Below are 25558 nucleotides of genomic sequence, written 5' to 3' on the forward strand. Positions count from 1 at the left end.
ATCCTCAGCAGCATCTCAGTGGCACCGCAATAAGAGCTATACTCAGAGTCAGACTGAGACACCAAGGCGACTGAGTACTGCAATGAAACAAAGTGCGTTGTTGAGCCTAACTGGGTTCAAGAAAACAACTGCACCACAAAGGAAAATATTCCAGCCTATCATTGAGAGCATGCGTACCAACGCAACCACTCAACAGCACGGTTGTACAATGCGAAGCTGGCTAAAATGTTAGCACTGAAACTTCTCCCTTTTTCATTTGTTGAAGGGGTGAGTTTTCTTGAATTTGTGTCAGCCGTCTGCCCTAAATGGAAGGTTCGCAGTCAGTCATATTTCACCAGAGCTACTATTCCAGCACTACATCATGATATGCTGGAATTGGTTGGACAAGCTTTGCAGCAGAGTGTTCTTTACAATATCCACCTGACAACAGACATGTGGACTAGTTGCCAAGCCACTGATTACATGTGCATCACTGCACACTGGGTCTACTTTGTGGGGGTTAGAGATAAGCTATCTGAAGTAGGTGCTGTTGACAGTTAGAGATAAGCTATCTGAAGTAGGTGCTGTTGACACAGCTGAGAAGTTTAATGGTAGTTGGAAACATGCAACTGTAGCCATGTTCACCATGGAGAAATCTCATACTGCTGTAAACATTTTGGAAGAGTTTCACAGCAAGGTTTTTGAATGGCTGCACCCAAGAGGGCTTAAGATTGGTTTTGTTTCCACAGATAATGGCAGTAATGTACTTAAGGCCATGGGGCTTGGTTTCTACTTCAGGGTCCCGTGTTTGGCGCACTGCATTAACATTATAGTTCAAGACTTTCTGAAAAAAGAAGCCATAGTCAGCAACTTACTGACCACCTGCCGTAGAATATGCACTCATTTCAGCCAATCTTTAAAAGCTCGGAAGCAGCTGAGGATCATTCAATGTGACTATAGAATGCCAGTCAAAGCACTCATCCAGGAGGTGGCAACATGTTGGAACTCAACTTATTACATGCTTGACTGTCTGTTTGAACAGTACAGGCCAATCAATGAATATGTCATGTGAAGAGGGGATGCTACAGTGAAAGGCATGACCCTTCAGATGGACCAATGGTGCCTAGTTAAGACTGAGATGCTTCTTCCTTTCGAGGTCTTCACACTTGAAGTTAGCAAGGAGGACTGTACTATGGGCCAAGCTGTCCCATTGTTGCAAATGCTAGAGCAACAGCTGAAGGATGTGTCTTAAGTGTACAAAGGTGTGGAGGAAAACATTGAAGCATATGAGTTGGTGGAGAGCTTAGTGCGTCGCTTATCTGACAATATAAGGGTGCAAAATAAGATTTTGACACAATAACATAACATTTGTGCCACAATTCTGGATCCACAGTCAAAATTGGCACTGAAAAGTAAGACATTAATTCCTTTTTCAGAAATGGATGTTGCCCGGTACAAAACTTGGATAGCCGAGTCAGCCAGTAAGTTGTAAAATGAACAGCTGCTAATTAAGTACTGCAGCAGGGCATCCGGCGTCAAGTTCAACTTCGGAGCCTGTGGGCAGTGCCTTTGGCTCAGAACACTCACCCAGACTATAGACAACTGCAAGAATCGGATCATTAGCCCCAGTAAACTCGTTAAACGATTGGTATTTACAGCAAGGACTTGGTAGGTCCAGTGTTGATGCAAAGACACAAGAGCCCGAACAAAGTGTAGCACCCCTGAACATTGAGCGGATGGTCCAGGCCTATCTGGACAACCCAACAGAGGTGTACATTGATCAAAACCCATTGCTGTATTGGTATGGGAAAAGGGGCCAATGGCTTGCCCTGTCGCAAATGTCTCTTTTGAATGTGTTTTCAGTGCTGCTTGTTCCATTGCAACAGTGAGAAGGACCAGTCTCTCACCCAAAAACGGGGAGAGGTTAACCATGATCAAAATTAATCAGCACTTTATACCACTGAATTACACAATACATGAATCAAGGGAGGAAGATGAGGACAGCGGCTCAGGTGACGGAAGTAGTGTGTTAGATGATGATTACCTACTTCTGGTTGAACCCCCAGAGTTTGACGACGAGCTATACTACCCTGACAATTAGGCTTGCACTTCTTACTGTCTTCCTCCCTTATTTTCTTTTATTTGTTTGTCTGTCTTTCTGGTTAGAAACTTCGAATCACAACAAATCCATTTCCACCATCTTCTAGTCTTTTTATTGCCATACACAAGTTTCAGCTTTCTGCATTTCACAGTCCACTCCTCCGAATCCTGCTCTTCCATCCTCCTGAATCTCCCTAAATCCATTGCCCTCAAGCCAGATGAAGATTAGATGATGCAAAATAGAAGAAAAATAAAATCTTTCTGTGTTGAGTCCCTCCAAAAGAAGTGGAACGTGATAATCATTACTATAGCTATCCTCCTTTCTGAGCCGAGAGAGACTTCCCTTTAACTGAAGATGAGAAGGAACAGGTATTAAATGATGCCATGCATTGGACACTGACTGAGTGATTTTGTTGTTGTTTGTTGTGCATGAAGTTAATTCATTGTGTACTATATGTAATCTACACACTAATGTAACTCAAGGCAATGTTTCCCTTCTTGTATTTCTAATAACAAATTTGTATTTCTACTGCAAGCCGATACATTGCATTTCAAATATAGAAAGGGGACTCAATCTGTACACTACACACTGAGTAGGACAACACCATGATGATGATGATGACGAGAGAGACTGCCCCTTCACTTAAGATGAGAAGGAACAGGTAATGAATGGCATGCATTGGACACAAACTCTGAGTGATTGGTGTTTGTGTTGTTAGTTGCGCATGAAGTGAAGTCAAAGTGTACTAGTATTTAAACTACACACCAACAGTGACTCAAGTCAATATTTCCCTCTTGTTGTTTAATAACAAAATTGTACTTCTTCTGCAGTCTGATCCATTGCATTTTTGAATATGGAATCTGGACTCACTGGGTACACTGAAGACTGAGTTGAACAACACCATCATGATGACCACAGTGACATAGTATCTTCGCTGGCACTTAGTAGGATCGAAGATGATTGATGGAATAAGTCAGGGTGTTTTATGAGTGGCATAATAGGTAAACAAGTCAACAACATCCACAGCAGACATAAATGTATGTGTAGCAGTGGAGTCAAGTGTAGTGTGGTATGACTGCGGTGCATTGATTTTGTCACTTAAATTGTAAAATGCTATGTTGCTGGATATGTGCTTTGTTCTACTCTTTCAAAAAATGTATGCTAAATGGAGGATGTGCAAAAGATGCCGTCACCATGGGCCTGCTCTGTCCTGTTGTTGTTGTAGGTTAATGCTGGAAACAGACTAGACTAGACATGATGCATCCATGCCACCTCTGAAAGTGTTCTTGTTGCATTACACCATAACTTGTACATTTTGTTTGACATGGTTTCTCAATATCCCTTTTGGTTTTCTATCTACAATTACAGGCCAGGCCTTACCCTGTGCTATACTTGGGAAAACAATGCACACTTACCTTACCAATGAATCTACATCTGCCAGGCAGGCAGTGCTGTCACCCAAGATTTATGTAATGGAGAATCCATGGAAGAGAGGACCAAGAGGAATGCCAAGATGCAAGTCCCCATTCGACCAGGATAACACAGTAACAGTATCAACTTTCATCATCTTTTAAATAATTTGATTATTTTTTTTGTCTTCAATCATTACTACAGTGTGTTGTTGTTATTATTATTATGTTTGCTCTCTGTTTAGAATTCATCCCTACAGATATTTTTAAATTATCTTTGCTATCTTCAAAAGTAAACCCAGTATAACAGAACACAAGCCATATGTAATCCGGGTCTCCTTATCATCATCATGCATGCATTTGCTTTTTCTCCCTTAACAGATTGATATGGATATGGTAGTCTATAAAGATTGTGTTTTGTTGTTTGTGCATGCGTACTGTTTTTCTTTATCAAACCTTTCCCCAAACCCCCCTTCCCAACCATTCAGCAAACCCCAACCCTCTTCCCCTGGGCTGTGTGACTTATTGAGGTGTGACTAAATTAAATGTACACAAATAATATATCACACGCTTGCTGGGGCGGATGTGGCAAACGCAACAGTAATTCATCTTCAAGGCAGGGTGAGGATCTTCTGCTTGCCCACCCATGAGCAGTATAATATTTGTCATGTAATTTTTTTACCAAAGGAACCTAATACAGCAGCATTAATTGCTGGCATTGATTGAATCTTTTGTCATCCTCCTACACTGCATTAACGGTTATGCTTGTGTCCAATGTACTATAGGCCTAGTTGAGTGACTGGACACAACTAGAGTTTGTAACTCTATATACTAGGCTATCCCCACCACCATTATGTTTTGTTGTATTTTTGCATATTATTGTTTGGAAGTAAGTTCTGTTCTGTACTTCACTCTACTACTCTTCCAACAGTCTCTCTCAGGCAACTGATTGTCTCATTTTCTTTTTTTGCAAATGCTACTGCCAGAGTCTACTACTACTACTACCACCACAAACATGGCATGTTAGGAAAGAAAAGTATCATCACCATTCAGCCATCGCTGTGCCTAAGTTAAACATCAAGCAACTGTAAGAGAAGTTTGGGGGAGGCCTAATTAATAATGAAAATTTTTTCAATAATTCAATTTCACATACCCCTTTGAGTCCAGTTGCAGAGTGCATAGACTAGGAGGAAAGACTGACAGTACTAGTAGGACAAGTCACTCAGTGAAGAGTGCCACATCTATCTGTTTGTGTCTTACAAAGTCAGCCAAATATTTAAATCAAACACTGGCTATGGCCCTGCACCAGCAATGAAACAGTGTTACGTAAAACAGTAATCCAAACTCACAAAACATTAACAACATCGTATGCAAAGTATAAATATATCATTTAATCCCCTAAAAAAATAAACTATGTAAAAAATCCCACAACACCTGACCCACCCCTCTCACTAACCCCAACCAATGTCCATAACGAAAAAGTCCAATCTATATGAATGTCCAATTGTCCAAAGAACGTTAACCCCAACGCTTGATTCCCACCCACCAAAATAAGAAATTAAAAAGGTGCAATTAACAGGGTCTTTTGATCAGCGGGCTCGACTCTCCTGGAGGACACTAACTTGCTTGTCTAGCCGGGCAACGCAGCACTTCAGCGAGCGGCAATTGCATCCACAGGGGGGGCAGCAGTGATGTTAATAGAGGGGCGGCAGAGGGCAGCTGCCAGACGGTGGCACCATAACACTAGAGGGGGGGAGTTGGGGCCCAGGGAATTTGAGGAGGCTACAGCTGCTACCGCCTCCTCCTCCTTCTCCTCTGCCAGAACCACCAGCCAGCGGTATTTCTGTTGTATGGCCTCCAGCTTCCGGCACCGGGCCTTGGCTGCCAACTCCTTCCTGTTCAGTTTCCCTTTGGAAGGAGTAGCTATATCAATAAATAAAAACAAGACTATTGTAAAATACACTCTTAGCAAAGCAGTAAGACAAATTAGTTCTACACATAGTGGCATGGTAGCACTAGCAAGCACAGTACATAACATTTGTGGTATGTATCTATCTTCCCACTTCCTTGGCCTTTAACATGTGTTGGAGTTTCAGTCATTCAACTACCCATGCATCTGATTCCTTGCAGCTACCTATGCATGCATGCATCCCACGTATCCTTCTCTGCCAGTCATAAATATTAAATCTCGCCCGTCCTTCTTCCTTCGACCCTTCTTTCCCTTTTCGTTCAACCCATCCATCAAGGTCATCTGATCTGACTTTTAGTCTTCTCCATAAAACTTTTACAGCTGAGTTGAAGTCAGATAGAAGAGGCTATTGGTTACTCAATACTCCAGCCCTTAATGCTTTTACTAATGATAAGTAAAGGGTGTCTTCAACCGTTCAAAACAACTTCTTACTTAGTAAGTCTCAACAGTACAGTATTCAGTACACCCTTGCAGTGAGTGTAATGTCAATAAGTAAGGATTAGAAATATAATTTACCACTGCCTGCCACTGCTGCTGGCTCACCCCCTGCAGCTCCTTCTACAACTGCTGCATCTTCATTCTCAGCAGCTACGTCGCCTTCGCCACTGGCCACAGCACTGGTGGTCAGTAGTACGCCTAGAAAAAACATTACACATTTTTTAGATGTCATATACACCGCCCCCTATTTTTCACTGGCAAGATTGAAAAAATAGTTAATACATACATATACAACATACATCGCTAGTACAAATCAGGTAGTAGAGTAGACACTAGTAGTTATATGGTCCCTAGGGTCATTCTAGTCTTTGATTAGTTAGCCCGAGCCATGCAACCATTTTACCTTTGTGTCTTTTATTTTTGCGCACGTTACCTCACAGCTTGTTGTGAAAGACGCCTTTGAGCCCACATGAACTCATACTGCTACTGTCTAAGCGCTGCGTTCAAAATCGAACAAAACAAGCCACTTTGTTATGGAGTTCTGGTGTTAGCCCATATTGCTTATCCATAAAAATGCTACACTTTTTAGCACGACTGAGAAATGCTTGCAATATACTAACGCGCACCATTTTCTCATAACAGATGGAAGATTCCCTTCTATGAACCACAGCTTTGCAGAGCTTATGATGTAACCAGTACTAGGTTCTTCCAAATTGAGGGGTCCCCAGAATTCACTCATAGATCTTCATTTATAATTTCATATAAACAATATTCCTACCAAGGGAGAGTGGTGCTTCCACCACAGTTCAGTTATCATGATTTCGCATTTTGTTTTCGTTCTATGGACTTGTTGTTGTAAGTGTAACTAAGTGTAACAATGTTTATTGTTTTAATCTTATGCATTTTGCTGTAGGGTGCTGCATTATAGAACAACGTACAGAGCTTGTCAGTTGAAAATAAACCTTTTGAACTCACATAGACTCAGTGGTATTTGGTGTAGACTTACACGAGTGAGTGAGCGAAAAAAAGGGGGGGCATGTGCATTGCTTCCGTGACTGAGAGGTCGGGAGTGTTATGTTCTGGGTTGTCTACTCATTGGGTATGTTTGGGGGGTCGGAGAGCTAATAATAATGAGACACTACTATAGCTAGTCGGGAAGGGGATTGTGGTGGGTTCTGATTGAGGTGTTAGGAAGGTCCAACCTCCCATCACCACCGTCCTATTTTCTTGTGCAAAGTTCTGTATGTGCAAACTCATTAAAACAGTAGTAGTATGTCCTATCCTATCAAAAATAGTAACATCTGGTTGGGCATTTTGTTGGTGGGAATTGTCTAAAAGCCCCAAGATTAAGAAAGCCTAAAGATTAAGAAGACTAGAAGTAGTAGAAGAGGACAACCCAAAGGGCTGGACTCAATGGCTAGAGATACTGGTGAATCTGAGTTTTATTTAAAACATTTTAAATAAAGATTGGCCAACTGGGCAAGCTTACCTACAGAAAGACTAATAGTAGTAGTACAGAGAGTCATAGCAGAGGCAGTTAGAGGCAGGGATAACAAGAATTTTAGAAACAGATAGTCCAGATAGAAGGAGAATTGGTAAAAAATAGCATTAGGAAACGGAAACAATAGTTCAGAAAAAATAAGGTGCAGTAAAAGTTAGGGAATAATAATTATTAATATTAAAAACAGGAAGACTTACTGGAGCCAGCAGCAGAGTCCTCAATAGAGGAGCGGTCCTGGTGCTGTTCCTCCTGTCCCTGGTGTTGTCCAACTGCTCCTGCCGACCCGTCTTCCTATCTCTGGGTGCAGATCATGAAATATGTAAGAAAGAAAGAGACAAACATGGATGATTGGTGTGAAACAAATAAAACATTTTTTAAAGCGCTCAAAAAAACATTTATGGAAACAACAATTGCAATAAAATTGAAATTTCTAAATCTGGTCGACTAGTATTTTGGGATTCATGGTACGTCTTGTTATTATTTAATATATTTATGAACACTATTACAATGTTCCATCCTGATTGCAAAATACTGACTAAGCATAAGTACCACCTGACTAGCCCACCTATTCTAGTTGGGCCAATTGTTCACTAGTCTGCAAAAATGCAATGGAGGACAAATGCATACATTTTTGCATACACCAAATTGTAGATTTGGTTGGTTCCTGCTGATGTTCTGCTACTGATAAATAATAAGCCTATATTACCACTCAATAAGCAAACTACAAAAGGTTCTACCAAGGACTGGGGTAAGCAGCACTCAGCAACACGTGACGTGACAGAAGACGCGTCATGCAAACCACTAAAAAATGCACCTACTAATAACAAGTAACTAAACTAAACCTATCAATCCACCATTATCTCTTCTTAGTGGCAGGAGGACAAAGGAAGTAGTAGAGTCTCTCTAGCATTACCTAACTTAAGTTCACTAAAGTAAACTAGTACATAATCATGCCAAGTGAGCCCAAAGTTGCAAACAAGTAGGAATATTAGCGCCGAGCACCTGTGTCATAACAATCCCAGAAGATTTTTAAACATAATTTACCTGCAATGTAAGCAGCAGCATTCATGCTGGTCGTAAAAAAAATATATTTGCAATATATAACACAGAGTAGAAGAACAGACACAAAGTAGTAATAATTAAATAGCTACTCACCAAGCCCCGGGACCTCCAATCCTAGCAGGTCCAGCAGGTCCTACTCTTGGTCCAGGATTTTGGACCACCGGTGCCTCAACTGGTTATTGGTGCGCCGGACACCAGAGCAGCGAAACACTGCTCAGCGCACCTTATCCCACCACTGCCGACGCTCCCGGAGCTCGTACCTGGTCCCAGGCCTGTCGCCTGCTGCCATGGTTAAGGGGAGGTGGCGCTGGATGAAAAAGCCAAGTGCAGCCACCTCCACCTCACCAAATAAGGCCTGTGCATGCACCCCATGTGGGCACACCCTTCCACAGGGAAGGCGGTCACGGCTGTGGCTGCGAGCAGCCCTGCCCTTGTTTATTTATTTATTTATTTGCAGGTTTGTATAGCGCTAGATTCAACTCCCGAAGGAGTATCTCTGCACTTTGGCAGCCACAACAACAAAGATGGAGGTGAATCAGCTAGAATGAATGCTAAAATTGGAACAGAAACGTTTTAAGTTGTTTCCTAAATAATAAATGTTCTGAGTATTGTCTGAGAGCTCTGGGGAGACTGGTCCATAAAGAGGGTCCAGCCACAGACAGAGCCCTGCCACCATGTCTAGCCTTCTTTTTCCGGGGGACACATAGTAAACCGTGGTCACTGGACCTGAGGGAGCGTGTAGGGATATAGGGAGTGAATTTGTTTATTAGATATGCAGGGCCAAAACCATTAAGGCATTTATGGATAAGGCAGCATGTTTTGAATTTGGCTCTCTGTTTAATAGGCAGCCAATGAAGTTTTGCCAGCAGAGGTTTGGAAGAAGTTTGGGGAGGGGCGTTTAGGACCAGCTGAGCTGCAGTGTTCTGAACCACTTGGAGTTTTACCAGAACTCCTTCATTAGCACACAGAAACAGGCCATTGCAGTAATCTATGCGGCTTAAGACAAGAGCCTGCACCAATGTTTTTCTGACTGAGTCTGGGAGCAGTGGGAATACTTTCCGTAGGAGCCCAATTACGTGGAAGCATGAACCCACAATGTAATTGCTATGCTGTTTTAATGAAAGCTCCTGATCCAATGGGACTCCTAGATTTTTTACGACCTGCTTTGGTTCTGGGACTGGGCCAAGATCTTGTGGCCACCAGTCCGGGGTCCACAGAAGTTTAGCTTCTCCGAACCGCATGACTTCGGTCTTCCCGACATTGCATTGAAGGCAATTAGAAGACATCCAATGTGCCACAGCCTTCATACCCTGGGAAAAACTGTTCTTGAACTCGGTGGTAAGGAGTTTAAAAGGGAAGAGGAGCTGAGTATCATTGGCGTAAGACACCGGAATGAAGCCATATGTTCTCATGATGTTGGCCAGGGGTGCCACATAGATGTTGAAAAGGGTGGGGCTCAAACAGGAGCCATGTGGCACCCCTTTTGAGATCTCAACCTCCTCTGAGCGATAGGCCCCCATGGTCACACGTTGGTTCCGGTTAGATAAGAAAATCTTTAGCCAGGCGAGTGCCTTGTGTTCCACGCCAATGTTGGTCAGTCGAGTTGTCAAGATGTTATGAGACACGGTGTCAAACGCCGCAGACAGGTCCAATAGTACCAGGATCACGGAAAAGCCCTTGTCCTGATACATATGTAGATCGTCTGCGACTGACATCAAGGTGGTCTCGGTACTGTGCTTTGGCCTAAACCCCGATTGAGAATAGTCCAGCCCTCCTGCTAATTCGATGTAATTAGACAGATGACAGTTGACATGCTTTTCAATGAGTTTGCCTGAGAACGGGAGAAGGGATAGTGGCCTTAGATTGGCGAGTTCTGTCCATGGGATAGTGGTATTTTTCCTGATAGGTCTAATCAAGGCCTTTTTCCACTCTTTGGGAACTTCTCTGGTGTTTAGAGAGAGATTAATGAGCTTTTGAATCCCAGGGCCTAGATCATTGGCAAGCTTGGGCATTAGTCTTTCCGGAATGATGTCAGTTGGGCATCGACTCTTAATCTGAGAGGTTAGCGATAATACCTCTTCTAAAGAGATAGGGGGAACCAGGTCATGGGAGTGAGTGGAAGAAGGGGGTTCTACAGCTGTCAGAGGAGGCGACTTTCCTCCATCAAAGGACTGAGTTGAGCTAATGATTTTATCATATATTTCGTCTATTTTTTGGGTAAAAAATAGCGAAATCTCGTCGCAGAGTTGTTGTGATGCCAGCTCAGAACTCTCACAAGCCTTTGGTTTCACGAAAGATTTCAGAATTTGATAAAGCACTCTCGGAGTGTTTCCCACAGTCATAAGCTGGGATGCATTATGGTTCTTCCGTGCAGCGCGAATGGCTTTGTGATATGTGGTAAGAGAATACCAATAAAGATTTTTGTCCTCTGTCAAATGGGATATTCTCCATTTCTTTTCAAGTTTTCTGGCTGCTTGTTTTAATGATCTTAGATGCTCTGAGTACCAGACTTCTTGTTTATGTGCTGGACGAGTTTTAAAATGTCTTAGTGGAGCAATGTCATTTACTGCTGCAGCAATCGCCCCTTCAAATTTAACCAGAGCAGTCGCAATGTTCTCAATAGGGGTCAGGTTGGATTCAACATATCTGTCTCTAAAAGACTCCTGAGTCATTTTGTGCCATTGTCTCCTTTTACTAGGTAAGGTAATCTGACAGGTTGAAGGGAGGTTGACCATGGGAATATAAAATTCAATAATAAAATGATCAGTCCACTCTACTTGACATGGGGGTAGACATTTAATCAAAGGGGAGTTAGTCAAGACCAAATCCAGGGTGTGTCCTGCCTTATGTATGGGACCGCTGTTGACTTGTTTCAGTCCCAGTAGAGACAGATCCGCTATTAAGGATTGTTCCTCATTGCATTCTGCTAGTTCACTGTGAACATTGAAGTCACCTAGAAGCAGGAAATAGAAGACAAATAAAATCTTTCTGTGTTGAGTCCCTCCAAAAGAAGTGGAACGTGATAATCATTACTATAGCTATCCTCCTTTCTGAGCCGAGAGAGACTTCCCTTTAACTGAAGATGAGAAGGAACAGGTATTAAATGATGCCATGCATTGGACACTGACTGAGTGATTTTGTTGTTGTTTGTTGTGCATGAAGTTAATTCATTGTGTACTATATGTAATCTACACACTAATGTAACTCAAGGCAATGTTTCCCTTCTTGTATTTCTAATAACAAATTTGTATTTCTACTGCAAGCCGATACATTGCATTTCAAATATAGAAAGGGGACTCAATCTGTACACTACACACTGAGTAGGACAACACCATGATGATGATGATGACGAGAGAGACTGCCCCTTCACTTAAGATGAGAAGGAACAGGTAATGAATGGCATGCATTGGATACAAACTCTGAGTGATTGGTGTTTGTGTTGTTAGTTGCGCATGAAGTGAAGTCAAAGTGTACTAGTATTTAAACTACACACCAACAGTGACTCAAGTCAATATTTCCCTCTTGTTGTTTAATAACAAAATTGTACTTCTTCTGCAGTCTGATCCATTGCATTTTTGAATATGGAATCTGGACTCACTGGGTACACTGAAGACTGAGTTGAACAACACCATCATGATGACCACAGTGACATAGTATCTTCGCTGGCACTTAGTAGGATCGAAGATGATTGATGGAATAAGTCAGGGTGTTTTATGAGTGGCATAATAGGTAAACAAGTCAACAACATCCACAGCAGACATAAATGTATGTGTAGCAGTGGAGTCAAGTGTAGTGTGGTATGACTGCGGTGCATTGATTTAGTCACTTAAATTGTAAAATGCTATGTTACTGGATATGTGCTTTGTTCTACTCTTTCAAAAAATGTATGCTAAATGGAGGATGTGCAAAAGATGCCGTCACCATGGGCCTGCTCTGTCCTGTTGTTGTTGTAGGTTAATGCTGGAAACAGACTAGACTAGACATGATGCATCCATGCCACCTCTGAAAGTGTTCTTGTTGCATTACACCATAACTTGTACATTTTGTTTGACATGGTTTCTCAATATCCCTTTTGGTTTTCTATCTACAATTACAGGCCAGGCCTTACCCTGTGCTATACTTGGGAAAACAATGCACACTTACCTTACCAATGAATCTACATCTGCCAGGCAGGCAGTGCTGTCACCCAAGATTTATGTAATGGAGAATCCATGGAAGAGAGGACCAAGAGGAATGCCAAGATGCAAGTCCCCATTCGACCAGGATAACACAGTAACAGTATCAACTTTCATCATCTTTTAAATAATTTGATTATTTTTTTTGTCTTCAATCATTACTACAGTGTGTTGTTGTTATTATTATTATGTTTGCTCTCTGTTTAGAATTCATCCCTACAGATATTTTTAAATTATCTTTGCTATCTTCAAAAGTAAACCCAGTATAACAGAACACAAGCCATATGTAATCCGGGTCTCCTTATCATCATCATGCATGCATTTGCTTTTTCTCCCTTAACAGATTGATATGGATATGGTAGTCTATAAAGATTGTGTTTTGTTGTTTGTGCATGCGTACTGTTTTTCTTTATCAAACCTTTCCCCAAACCCCCCTTCCCAACCATTCAGCAAACCCCAACCCTCTTCCCCTGGGCTGTGTGACTTATTGAGATGTGACTAAATTAAATGTACACAAATAATTTATCACACGCTTGCTGGGGCGGATGTGGCAAACGCAACAGTAATTCATCTTCAAGGCAGGGTGAGGATCTTCTGCTTGCCCACCCATGAGCAGTATAATATTTGTCATGTAATTTTTTTACCAAAGGAACCTAATACAGCAGCATTAATTGCTGGCATTGATTGAATCTTTTATCATCCTCCTACACTGCATTAACGGTTATGCTTGTGTCCAATGTACTATAGGCCTAGTTGAGTGACTGAACACAACTAGAGTTTGTAACTCTATATACTAGGCTATCCCCACCACCATTATGTTTTGTTGTATTTTTGCATATTATTGTTTGGAAGTAAGTTCTGTTCTGTACTTCACTCTACTACTCTTCCAACAGTCTCTCTCAGGCAACTGATTGTCTCATTTTCTTTTTTTGCAAATGCTACTGCCAGAGTCTACTACTACTACTACCACCACAAACATGGCATGTTAGGAAAGAAAAGCATCATCACCATTCAGCCATCGCTGTGCCTAAGTTAAACATCAAGCAACTGTAAGAGAAGTTTGGGGGAGGCCTAATTAATAATGGAAATTTTTTCAATAATTCAATTTCACATACCCCTTTGAGTCCAGTTGCAGAGTGCATAGACTAGGAGGAAAGACTGACAGTACTAGTAGGACAAGTCACTCAGTGAAGAGTGCCACATCTATCTGTTTGTGTCTTACAAAGTCAGCCAAATATTTAAATCAAACACTGGCTATGGCCCTGCACCAGCAATGAAACAGTGTTACGTAAAACAGTAATCCAAACTCACAAAACATTAACAACATCGTATGCAAAGTATAAATATATCATTTAATCCCCTTAAAAAATAAACTATGTAAAAAATCCCACAACACCTGACCCACCCCTCTCCCTAACCCCAACCAATGTCCATAACGAAAAAGTCCAATCTATATGAATGTCCAATTGTCCAAAGAACGTTAATCCCAACGCTTGATTCCCACCCACCAAAATAAGAAATTAAAAAGGTGCAATTAACAGGGTCTTTTGATCAGCGGGCTCGACTCTCCTGGAGGACACTAACTTGCTTGTCTAGCCGGGCAACGCAGCACTTCAGCGAGCGGCAATTGCATCCACAGGGGGGGCAGCAGTGATGTTAATAGAGGGGCGGCAGAGGGCAGCTGCCAGACGGTGGCACCATAACACTAGAGGGGGGGAGTTGGGGCCCAGGGAATTTGAGGAGGCTACAGCTGCTACCGCCTCCTCCTCCTTCTCCTCTGCCAGAACCACCAGCCAGCGGTATTCCTGTTGTATGGCCTCCAGCTTCCGGCACCGGGCCTTGGCTGCCAACTCCTTCCTGTCCAGTTTCCCTTTGGAAGGAGTAGCTATATCAATAAATAAAAACAAGACTATTGTAAAATACACTCTTAGCAAAGCAGTAAGACAAATTAGTTCTACACATAGTGGCATGGTAGCACTAGCAAGCACAGTACATAACATTTGTGGTATGTATCTATCTTCCCACTTCCTTGGCCTTTAACATGTGTTGGAGTTTCAGTCATTCAACTACCCATGCATCTGATTCCTTTCAGCTACCTATGCATGCATGCATCCCACGTATCCTTCTCTGCCAGTCATAAATATTAAATCTCGCCCGTCCTTCTTCCTTCGACCCTTCTTTCCCTTTTCGTTCAACCCATCCATCAAGGTCATCTGATCTGACTTTTAGTCTTCTCCATAAAAATTTTACAGCTGAGTTGAAGTCAGATAGAAGAGGCTATTGGTTACTCAATACTCCCGCCCTTAATGCTTTTACTAATGATAAGTAAAGGGTGTCTTCAACCGTTCAAAACAACTTCTTACTTAGTAAGTCTCAACAGTACAGTATTCAGTACACCCTTGCAGTGAGTGTAATGTCAATAAGTAAGGATTAGAAATATAATTTACCACTGCCTGCCACTGCTGCTGGCTCACCCCCTGCAGCTCCTTCTACAACTGCTGCATCTTCATTCTCAGCAGCTACGTCGCCTTCGCCACTGGCCACAGCACTGGTGGTCAGTAGTACGCCTAGAAAAAACATTACACATTTTTTAGATGTCATATACACCGCCCCCTATTTTTCACTGGCAAGATTGAAAAAATAGTTAAGACATACATGTACAACATACATCGCTAGTACAAATCAGGTAGTAGAGTAGACACTAGTAGTTATATGGTCCCTAGGGTCATTCTAGTCTTTGATTAGTTAGCCCGAGCCATGCAACCATTTTACCTTTGTGTCTTTTATTTTTGCGCACGTTACCTCACAGCTTGTTGTGAAAGACGCCTTTGAGCCCACATGAACTCATACTGCTACTGTCTAAGCGCTGCGTTCAAAATCGAACAAAACAAGCCACTTTGTTATGGAGTTCTGGTGTTAGCCCATATTGCTTATCCATAAAAATGCTACACTTTTTAGCACGACTGAGAAATGCTTGCAATATACTAACGCGCACCATTTTCTCATAACAGATGGAAGATTCCCTTCTATGAACCACAGCTTTGCAGAGCTTATGATGTAACCAGTACTAGGTTCTTCCAAATTGAGGGGTCCCCAGAATTCACTCATAGATCTTCATTTATAATTTCATATAAACAATATTCCTACCAAGGGAGAGTGGTGCTTCCACCACAGTTCAGTTATCATGATTTCGCATTTTGTTTTCGTTCTATGGACTTGTTGTTGTAAGTGTAACTAAGTGTAACAATGTTTATTGTTTTAATCTTATGCATTTTGCTGTAGGGTGCTGCATTATAGAACAACGTACAGAGCTTGTCAGTTGAAAATAAACCTTTTGAACTCACATAGACTCAGTGGTATTTGGTGTAGACTTACACGAGTGAGTGAGCGAAAAAAAGGGGGGGCATGTGCATTGCTTCCGTGACTGAGAGGTCGGGAGTGTTATGTTCTGGGTTGTCTACTCATTGGGTATGTTTGGGGGGTCGGAGAGCTAATAATAATGAGACACTACTATAGCTAGTCGGGAAGGGGATTGTGGTGGGTTCTGATTGAGGTGTTAGGAAGGTCCAACCTCCCATCACCACCGTCCTATTTTCTTGTGCAAAGTTCTGTATGTGCAAACTCATTAAAACAGTAGTAGTATGTCCTATCCTATCAAAAATAGTAACATCTGGTTGGGCATTTTGTTGGTGGGAATTGTCTAAAAGCCCCAAGATTAAGAAAGCCTAAAGATTAAGAAGACTAGAAGTAGTAGAAGAGGACAACCCAAAGGGCTGGACTCAATGGCTAGAGATACTGGTGAATCTGAGTTTTATTTAAAACATTTTAAATAAAGATTGGCCAACTGGGCAAGCTTACCTACAGAAAGACTAATAGTAGTAGTACAGAGAGTCATAGCAGAGGCAGTTAGAGGCAGGGATAACAAGAATTTTAGAAACAGATAGTCCAGATAGAAGGAGAATTGGTAAAAAATAGCATTAGGAAACGGAAACAATAGTTCAGAAAAAATAAGGTGCAGTAAAAGTTAGGGAATAATAATTATTAATATTAAAAACAGGAAGACTTACTGGAGCCAGCAGCAGAGTCCTCAATAGAGGAGCGGTCCTGGTGCTGTTCCTCCTGTCCCTGGTGTTGTCCAACTGCTCCTGCCGACCCGTCTTCCTATCTCTGGGTGCAGATCATGAAATATGTAAGAAAGAAAGAGACAAACATGGATGATTGGTGTGAAACAAATAAAACATTTTTTAAAGCGCTCAAAAAAACATTTATGGAAACAACAATTGCAATAAAATTGAAATTTCTAAATCTGGTCGACTAGTATTTTGGGATTCATGGTACGTCTTGTTATTATTTAATATATTTATGAACACTATTACAATGTTCCATCCTGATTGCAAAATACTGACTAAGCATAAGTACCACCTGACTAGCCCACCTATTCTAGTTGGGCCAATTGTTCACTAGTCTGCAAAAATGCAATGGAGGACAAATGCATACATTTTTGCATACACCAAATTGTAGATTTGGTTGGTTCCTGCTGATGTTCTGCTACTGATAAATAATAAGCCTATATTACCACTCAATAAGCAAACTACAAAAGGTTCTACCAAGGACTGGGGTAAGCAGCACTCAGCAACACGTGACGTGACAGAAGACGCGTCATGCAAACCACTAAAAAATGCACCTACTAATAACAAGTAACTAAACTAAACCTATCAATCCACCATTATCTCTTCTTAGTGGCAGGAGGACAAAGGAAGTAGTAGAGTCTCTCTAGCATTACCTAACTTAAGTTCACTAAAGTAAACTAGTACATAATCATGCCAAGTGAGCCCAAAGTTGCAAACAAGTAGGAATATTAGCGCCGAGCACCTGTGTCATAACAATCCCAGAAGATTTTTAAACATAATTTACCTGCAATGTAAGCAGCAGCATTCATGCTGGTCGTAAAAAAAATATATTTGCAATATATAACACAGAGTAGAAGAACAGACACAAAGTAGTAATAATTAAATAGCTACTCACCAAGCCCCGGGACCTCCAATCCTAGCAGGTCCAGCAGGTCCTACTCTTGGTCCAGGATTTTGGACCACCGGTGCCTCAACTGGTTATTGGTGCGCCGGACACCAGAGCAGCGAAACACTGCTCAGCGCACCTTATCCCACCACTGCCGACGCTCCCGGAGCTCGTACCTGGTCCCAGGCCTGTCGCCTGCTGCCATGGTTAAGGGGAGGTGGCGCTGGATGAAAAAGCCAAGTGCAGCCACCTCCACCTCACCAAATAAGGCCTGTGCATGCACCCCATGTGGGCACACCCTTCCACAGGGAAGGCGGTCACGGCTGTGGCTGCGAGCAGCCCTGCCCTTGTTTATTTATTTATTTATTTGCAGGTTTGTATACCGCTAGATTCAACTCCCGAAGGAGTATCTCTGCACTTTGGCAGCCACAACAACAAAGATGGAGGTGAATCAGCTAGAATGAATGCTAAAATTGGAACAGAAACGTTTTAAGTTGTTTCCTAAATAATAAATGTTCTGAGTATTGTCTGAGAGCTCTGGGGAGACTGGTCCATAAAGAGGGTCCAGCCACAGACAGAGCCCTGCCACCATGTCTAGCCTTCTTTTTCCGGGGGACACATAGTAAACCGTGGTCACTGGACCTGAGGGAGCGTGTAGGGATATAGGGAGTGAATTTGTTTATTAGATATGCAGGGCCAAAACCATTAAGGCATTTATGGATAAGGCAGCATGTTTTGAATTTGGCTCTCTGTTTAATAGGCAGCCAATGAAGTTTTGCCAGCAGAGGTTTGGAAGAAGTTTGGGGAGGGGCGTTTAGGACCAGCTGAGCTGCAGTGTTCTGAACCACTTGGAGTTTTACCAGAACTCCTTCATTAGCACACAGAAACAGGCCATTGCAGTAATCTATGCGGCTTAAGACAAGAGCCTGCACCAATGTTTTTCTGACTGAGTCTGGGAGCAGTGGGAATACTTTCCGTAGGAGCCCAATTACGTGGAAGCATGAACCCACAATGTAATTGCTATGCTGTTTTAATGAAAGCTCCTGATCCAATGGGACTCCTAGATTTTTTACGACCTGCTTTGGTTCTGGGACTGGGCCAAGATCTTGTGGCCACCAGTCCGGGGTCCACAGAAGTTTAGCTTCTCCGAACCGCATGACTTCGGTCTTCCCGACATTGCATTGAAGGCAATTAGAAGACATCCAATGTGCCACAGCCTTCATACCCTGGGAAAAACTGTTCTTGAACTCGGTGGTAAGGAGTTTAAAAGGGAAGAGGAGCTGAGTATCATTGGCGTAAGACACCGGAATGAAGCCATATGTTCTCATGATGTTGGCCAGGGGTGCCACATAGATGTTGAAAAGGGTGGGGCTCAAACAGGAGCCATGTGGCACCCCTTTTGAGATCTCAACCTCCTCTGAGCGATAGGCCCCCATGGTCACACGTTGGTTCCGGTTAGATAAGAAAATCTTTAGCCAGGCGAGTGCCTTGTGTTCCACGCCAATGTTGGTCAGTCGAGTTGTCAAGATGTTATGAGACACGGTGTCAAACGCCGCAGACAGGTCCAATAGTACCAGGATCACGGAAAAGCCCTTGTCCTGATACATATGTAGATCGTCTGTGACTGACATCAAGGTGGTCTCGGTACTGTGCTTTGGCCTAAACCCCGATTGAGAATAGTCCAGCCCTCCTGCTAATTCGATGTAATTAGACAGATGACGGTTGACATGCTTTTCAATGAGTTTGCCTGAGAACGGGAGAAGGGATAGTGGCCTTAGATTGGCGAGTTCTGTCCATGGGATAGTGGTATTTTTCCTGATAGGTCTAATCAAGGCCTTTTTCCACTCTTTGGGAACTTCTCTGGTGTTTAGAGAGAGATTAATGAGCTTTTGAATCCCAGGGCCTAGATCATTGGCAAGCTTGGGCATTAGTCTTTCCGGAATGATGTCAGTTGGGCATCGACTCTTAATCTGAGAGGTTAGCGATAATACCTCTTCTAAAGAGATAGGGGGAACCAGGTCATGGGAGTGAGTGGAAGAAGGGGGTTCTACAGCTGTCAGAGGAGGCGACTTTCCTCCATCAAAGGACTGAGTTGAGCTAATGATTTTATCATATATTTCGTCTATTTTTTGGGTAAAAAATAGCGAAATCTCGTCGCAGAGTTGTTGTGATGCCAGCTCAGAACTCTCACAAGCCTTTGGTTTCACGAAAGATTTCAGAATTTGATAAAGCACTCTCGGAGTGTTTCCCACAGTCATAAGCTGGGATGCAATATGGTTCTTCCGTGCAGCGCGAATGGCTTTGTGATATGTGGTAAGAGAATACCAATAAAGATTTTTGTCCTCTGTCAAATGGGATATTCTCCATTTCTTTTTAAGTTTTCTGGCTGCTTGTTTTAATGATCTTAGATGCTCTGAGTACCAGACTTCTTGTTTATGTGCTGGACGAGTTTTAAAATGTCTTAGTGGAGCAATGTCATTTACTGCTGCAGCAATCGCCCCTTCAAATTTAACCAGAGCAGTCGCAATGTTCTCAATAGGGGTCAGGTTGGATTCAACATATCTGTCTCTAAAAGACTCCTGAGTCATTTTGTGCCATTGTCTCCTTTTACTAGGTAAGGTAATCTGACAGGTTGAAGGGAGGTTGACCATGGGAATATAAAATTCAATAATAAAATGATCAGTCCACTCTACTTGACATGGGGGTAGACATTTAATCAAAGGGGAGTTAGTCAAGACCAAATCCAGGGTGTGTCCTGCCTTATGTATGGGACCGCTGTTGACTTGTTTCAGTCCCAGTAGAGACAGATCCGCTATTAAGGATTGTTCCTCATTGCATTCTGCTAGTTCACTGTGAACATTGAAGTCACCTAGAAGCAGGAAATAGAAGAAAAATAAAATCTTTCTGTGTTGAGTCCCTCCAAAAGAAGTGGAACGTGATAATCATTACTATAGCTATCCTCCTTTCTGAGCCGAGAGAGACTTCCCTTTAACTGAAGATGAGAAGGAACAGGTATTAAATGATGCCATGCATTGGACACTGACTGAGTGATTTTGTTGTTGTTTGTTGTGCATGAAGTTAATTCATTGTGTACTATATGTAATCTACACACTAATGTAACTCAAGGCAATGTTTCCCTTCTTGTATTTCTAATAACAAATTTGTATTTCTACTGCAAGCCGATACATTGCATTTCAAATATAGAAAGGGGACTCAATCTGTACACTACACACTGAGTAGGACAACACCATGATGATGATGATGACGAGAGAGACTGCCCCTTCACTTAAGATGAGAAGGAACAGGTAATGAATGGCATGCATTGGACACAAACTCTGAGTGATTGGTGTTTGTGTTGTTAGTTGTGCATGAAGTGAAGTCAAAGTGTACTAGTATTTAAACTACACACCAACAGTGACTCAAGTCAATATTTCCCTCTTGTTGTTTAATAACAAAATTGTACTTCTTCTGCAGTCTGATCCATTGCATTTTTGAATATGGAATCTGGACTCACTGGGTACACTGAAGACTGAGTTGAACAACACCATCATGATGACCACAGTGACATAGTATCTTCGCTGGCACTTAGTAGGATCGAAGATGATTGATGGAATAAGTCAGGGTGTTTTATGAGTGGCATAATAGGTAAACAAGTCAACAACATCCACAGCAGACATAAATGTATGTGTAGCAGTGGAGTCAAGTGTAGTGTGGTATGACTGCGGTGCATTGATTTAGTCACTTAAATTGTAAAATGCTTTGTTGCTGGATATGTGCTTTGTTCTACTCTTTCAAAAAATGTATGCTAAATGGAGGATGTGCAAAAGATGCCGTCACCATGGGCCTGCTCTGTCCTGTTGTTGTTGTAGGTTAATGCTGGAAACAGACTAGACTAGACATGATGCATCCATGCCACCTCTGAAAGTGTTCTTGTTGCATTACACCATAACTTGTACATTTTGTTTGACATGGTTTCTCAATATCCCTTTTGGTTTTCTATCTACAATTACAGGCCAGGCCTTACCCTGTGCTATACTTGGGAAAACAATGCACACTTACCTTACCAATGAATCTACATCTGCCAGGCAGGCAGTGCTGTCACCCAAGATTTATGTAATGGAGAATCCATGGAAGAGAGGACCAAGAGGAATGCCAAGATGCAAGTCCCCATTCGACCAGGATAACACAGTAACAGTATCAACTTTCATCATCTTTTAAATAATTTGATTATTTTTTTTGTCTTCAATCATTACTACAGTGTGTTGTTGTTATTATTATTATGTTTGCTCTCTGTTTAGAATTCATCCCTACAGATATTTTTAAATTATCTTTGCTATCTTCAAAAGTAAACCCAGTATAACAGAACACAAGCCATATGTAATCCGGGTCTCCTTATCATCATCATGCATGCATTTGCTTTTTCTCCCTTAACAGATTGATATGGATATGGTAGTCTATAAAGATTGTGTTTTGTTGTTTGTGCATGCGTACTGTTTTTCTTTATCAAACCTTTCCCCAAACCCCCCTTCCCAACCATTCAGCAAACCCCAACCCTCTTCCCCTGGGCTGTGTGACTTATTGAGGTGTGACTAAATTAAATGTACACAAATAATTTATCACACGCTTGCTGGGGCGGATGTGGCAAACGCAACAGTAATTCATCTTCAAGGCAGGGTGAGGATCTTCTGCTTGCCCACCCATGAGCAGTATAATATTTGTCATGTAATTTTTTTACCAAAGGAACCTAATACAGCAGCATTAATTGCTGGCATTGATTGAATCTTTTGTCATCCTCCTACACTGCATTAACGGTTATGCTTGTGTCCAATGTACTATAGGCCTAGTTGAGTGACTGGACAAAACTAGAGTTTGTAACTCTATATACAAGGCTATCCCCACCACCATTATGTTTTGTTGTATTTTTGCATATTATTGTTTGGAAGTAAGTTCTGTTCTGTACTTCACTCTACTACTCTTCCAACAGTCTCTCTCAGGCAACTGATTGTCTCATTTTCTTTTTTTGCAAATGCTACTGCCAGAGTCTACTACTACTACTACCACCACAAACATGGCATGTTAGGAAAGAAAAGCATCATCACCATTCAGCCATCGCTGTGCCTAAGTTAAACATCAAGCAACTGTAAGAGAAGTTTGGGGGAGGCCTAATTAATAATGGAAATTTTTTCAATAATTCAATTTCACATACCCCTTTGAGTCCAGTTGCAGAGTGCATAGACTAGGAGGAAAGACTGACAGTACTAGTAGGACAAGTCACTCAGTGAAGAGTGCCACATCTATCTGTTTGTGTCTTACAAAGTCAGCCAAATATTTAAATCAAACACTGGCTATGGCCCTGCACCAGCAATGAAACAGTGTTACGTAAAACATTAATCCAAACTCACAAAACATTAACAACATCGTATGCAAAGTATAAATATATCATTTAATCCCCTAAAAAAATAAACTATGTAAAAAATCCCACAACACCTGACCCACCCCTCTCCCTAACCCCAACCAATGTCCATAACGAAAAAGTCCAATCTATATGAATGTCCAATTGTCCAAAGAACGTTAACCCCAACGCTTGATTCCCACCCACCAAAATAAGAAATTAAAAAGGTGCAATTAACAGGGTCTTTTGATCAGCGGGCTCGACTCTCCTGGAGGACACTAACTTGCTTGTCTAGCCGGGCAACGCAGCACTTCAGCGAGCGGCAATTGCATCCACAGGGGGGGCAGCAGTGATGTTAATAGAGGGGCGGCAGAGGGCAGCTGCCAGACGGTGGCACCATAACACTAGAGGGGGGGAGTTGGGGCCCAGGGAATTTGAGGAGGCTACAGCTGCTACCGCCTCCTCCTCCTTCTCCTCTGCCAGAACCACCAGCCAGCGGTATTCCTGTTGTATGGCCTCCAGCTTCCGGCACCGGGCCTTGGCTGCCAACTCCTTCCTGTCCAGTTTCCCTTTGGAAGGAGTAGCTATATCAATAAATAAAAACAAGACTATTGTAAAATACACTCTTAGCAAAGCAGTAAGACAAATTAGTTCTACACATAGTGGCATGGTAGCACTAGCAAGCACAGTACATAACATTTGTGGTATGTATCTATCTTCCCACTTCCTTGGCCTTTAACATGTGTTGGAGTTTCAGTCATTCAACTACCCATGCATCTGATTCCTTTCAGCTACCTATGCATGCATGCATCCCACGTATCCTTCTCTGCCAGTCATAAATATTAAATCTCGCCCGTCCTTCTTCCTTCGACCCTTCTTTCCCTTTTCGTTCAACCCATCCATCAAGGTCATCTGATCTGACTTTTAGTCTTCTCCATAAAACTTTTACAGCTGAGTTGAAGTCAGATAGAAGAGGCTATTGGTTACTCAATACTCCCGCCCTTAATGCTTTTACTAATGATAAGTAAAGGGTGTCTTCAACCGTTCAAAACAACTTCTTACTTAGTAAGTCTCAACAGTACAGTATTCAGTACACCCTTGCAGTGAGTGTAATGTCAATAAGTAAGGATTAGAAATATAATTTACCACTGCCTGCCACTGCTGCTGGCTCACCCCCTGCAGCTCCTTCTACAACTGCTGCATCTTCATTCTCAGCAGCTACGTCGCCTTCGCCACTGGCCACAGCACTGGTGGTCAGTAGTACGCCTAGAAAAAACATTACACATTTTTTAGATGTCATATACACCGCCCCCTATTTTTCACTGGCAAGATTGAAAAAATAGTTAATACATACATATACAACATACATCGCTAGTACAAATCAGGTAGTAGAGTAGACACTAGTAGTTATATGGTCCCTAGGGTCATTCTAGTCTTTGATTAGTTAGCCCGAGCCATGCAACCATTTTACCTTTGTGTCTTTTATTTTTGCGCACGTTACCTCACAGCTTGTTGTGAAAGACGCCTTTGAGCCCACATGAACTCATACTGCTACTGTCTAAGCGCTGCATTCAAAATCGAACAAAACAAGCCACTTTGTTATGGAGTTCTGGTGTTAGCCCATATTGCTTATCCATAAAAATGCTACACTTTTTAGCACGACTGAGAAATGCTTGCAATATACTAACGCGCACCATTTTCTCATAACATATGGAAGATTCCCTTCTATGAACCACGGCTTTGCAGAGCTTATGATGTAACCAGTACTAGGTTCTTCCAAATTGAGGGGTCCCCAGAATTCACTCATAGATCTTCATTTATAATTTCATATAAACAATATTCCTACCAAGGGAGAGTGGTGCTTCCACCACAGTTCAGTTATCATGATTTCGCATTTTGTTTTCGTTCTATGGACTTGTTGTTGTAAGTGTAACTAAGTGTAACAATGTTTATTGTTTTAATCTTATGCATTTTGCTGTAGGGTGCTGCATTATAGAACAACGTACAGAGCTTGTCAGTTGAAAATAAACCTTTTGAACTCACATAGACTCAGTGGTATTTGGTGTAGACTTACACGAGTGAGTGAGCGAAAAAAAGGGGGGGCATGTGCATTGCTTCCGTGACTGAGAGGTCGGGAGTGTTATGTTCTGGGTTGTCTACTCATTGGGTATGTTTGGGGGGTCGGAGAGCTAATAATAATGAGACACTACTATAGCTAGTCGGGAAGGGGATTGTGGTGGGTTCTGATTGAGGTGTTAGGAAGGTCCAACCTCCCATCACCACCGTCCTATTTTCTTGTGCAAAGTTCTGTATGTGCAAACTCATTAAAACAGTAGTAGTATGTCCTATACTATCAAAAATAGTAACATCTGGTTGGGCATTTTGTTGGTGGGAATTGTCTAAAAGCCCCAAGATTAAGAAAGCCTAAAGATTAAGAAGACTAGAAGTAGTAGAAGAGGACAACCCAAAGGGCTGGACTCAATGGCTAGAGATACTGGTGAATCTGAGTTTTATTT

This window comes from Lissotriton vulgaris, chromosome 8, assembly GCF_964263255.1.
Source record: "Lissotriton vulgaris chromosome 8, aLisVul1.2, whole genome shotgun sequence".
In the NCBI taxonomy this organism is placed as follows: domain Eukaryota; kingdom Metazoa; phylum Chordata; class Amphibia; order Caudata; family Salamandridae; genus Lissotriton; species Lissotriton vulgaris.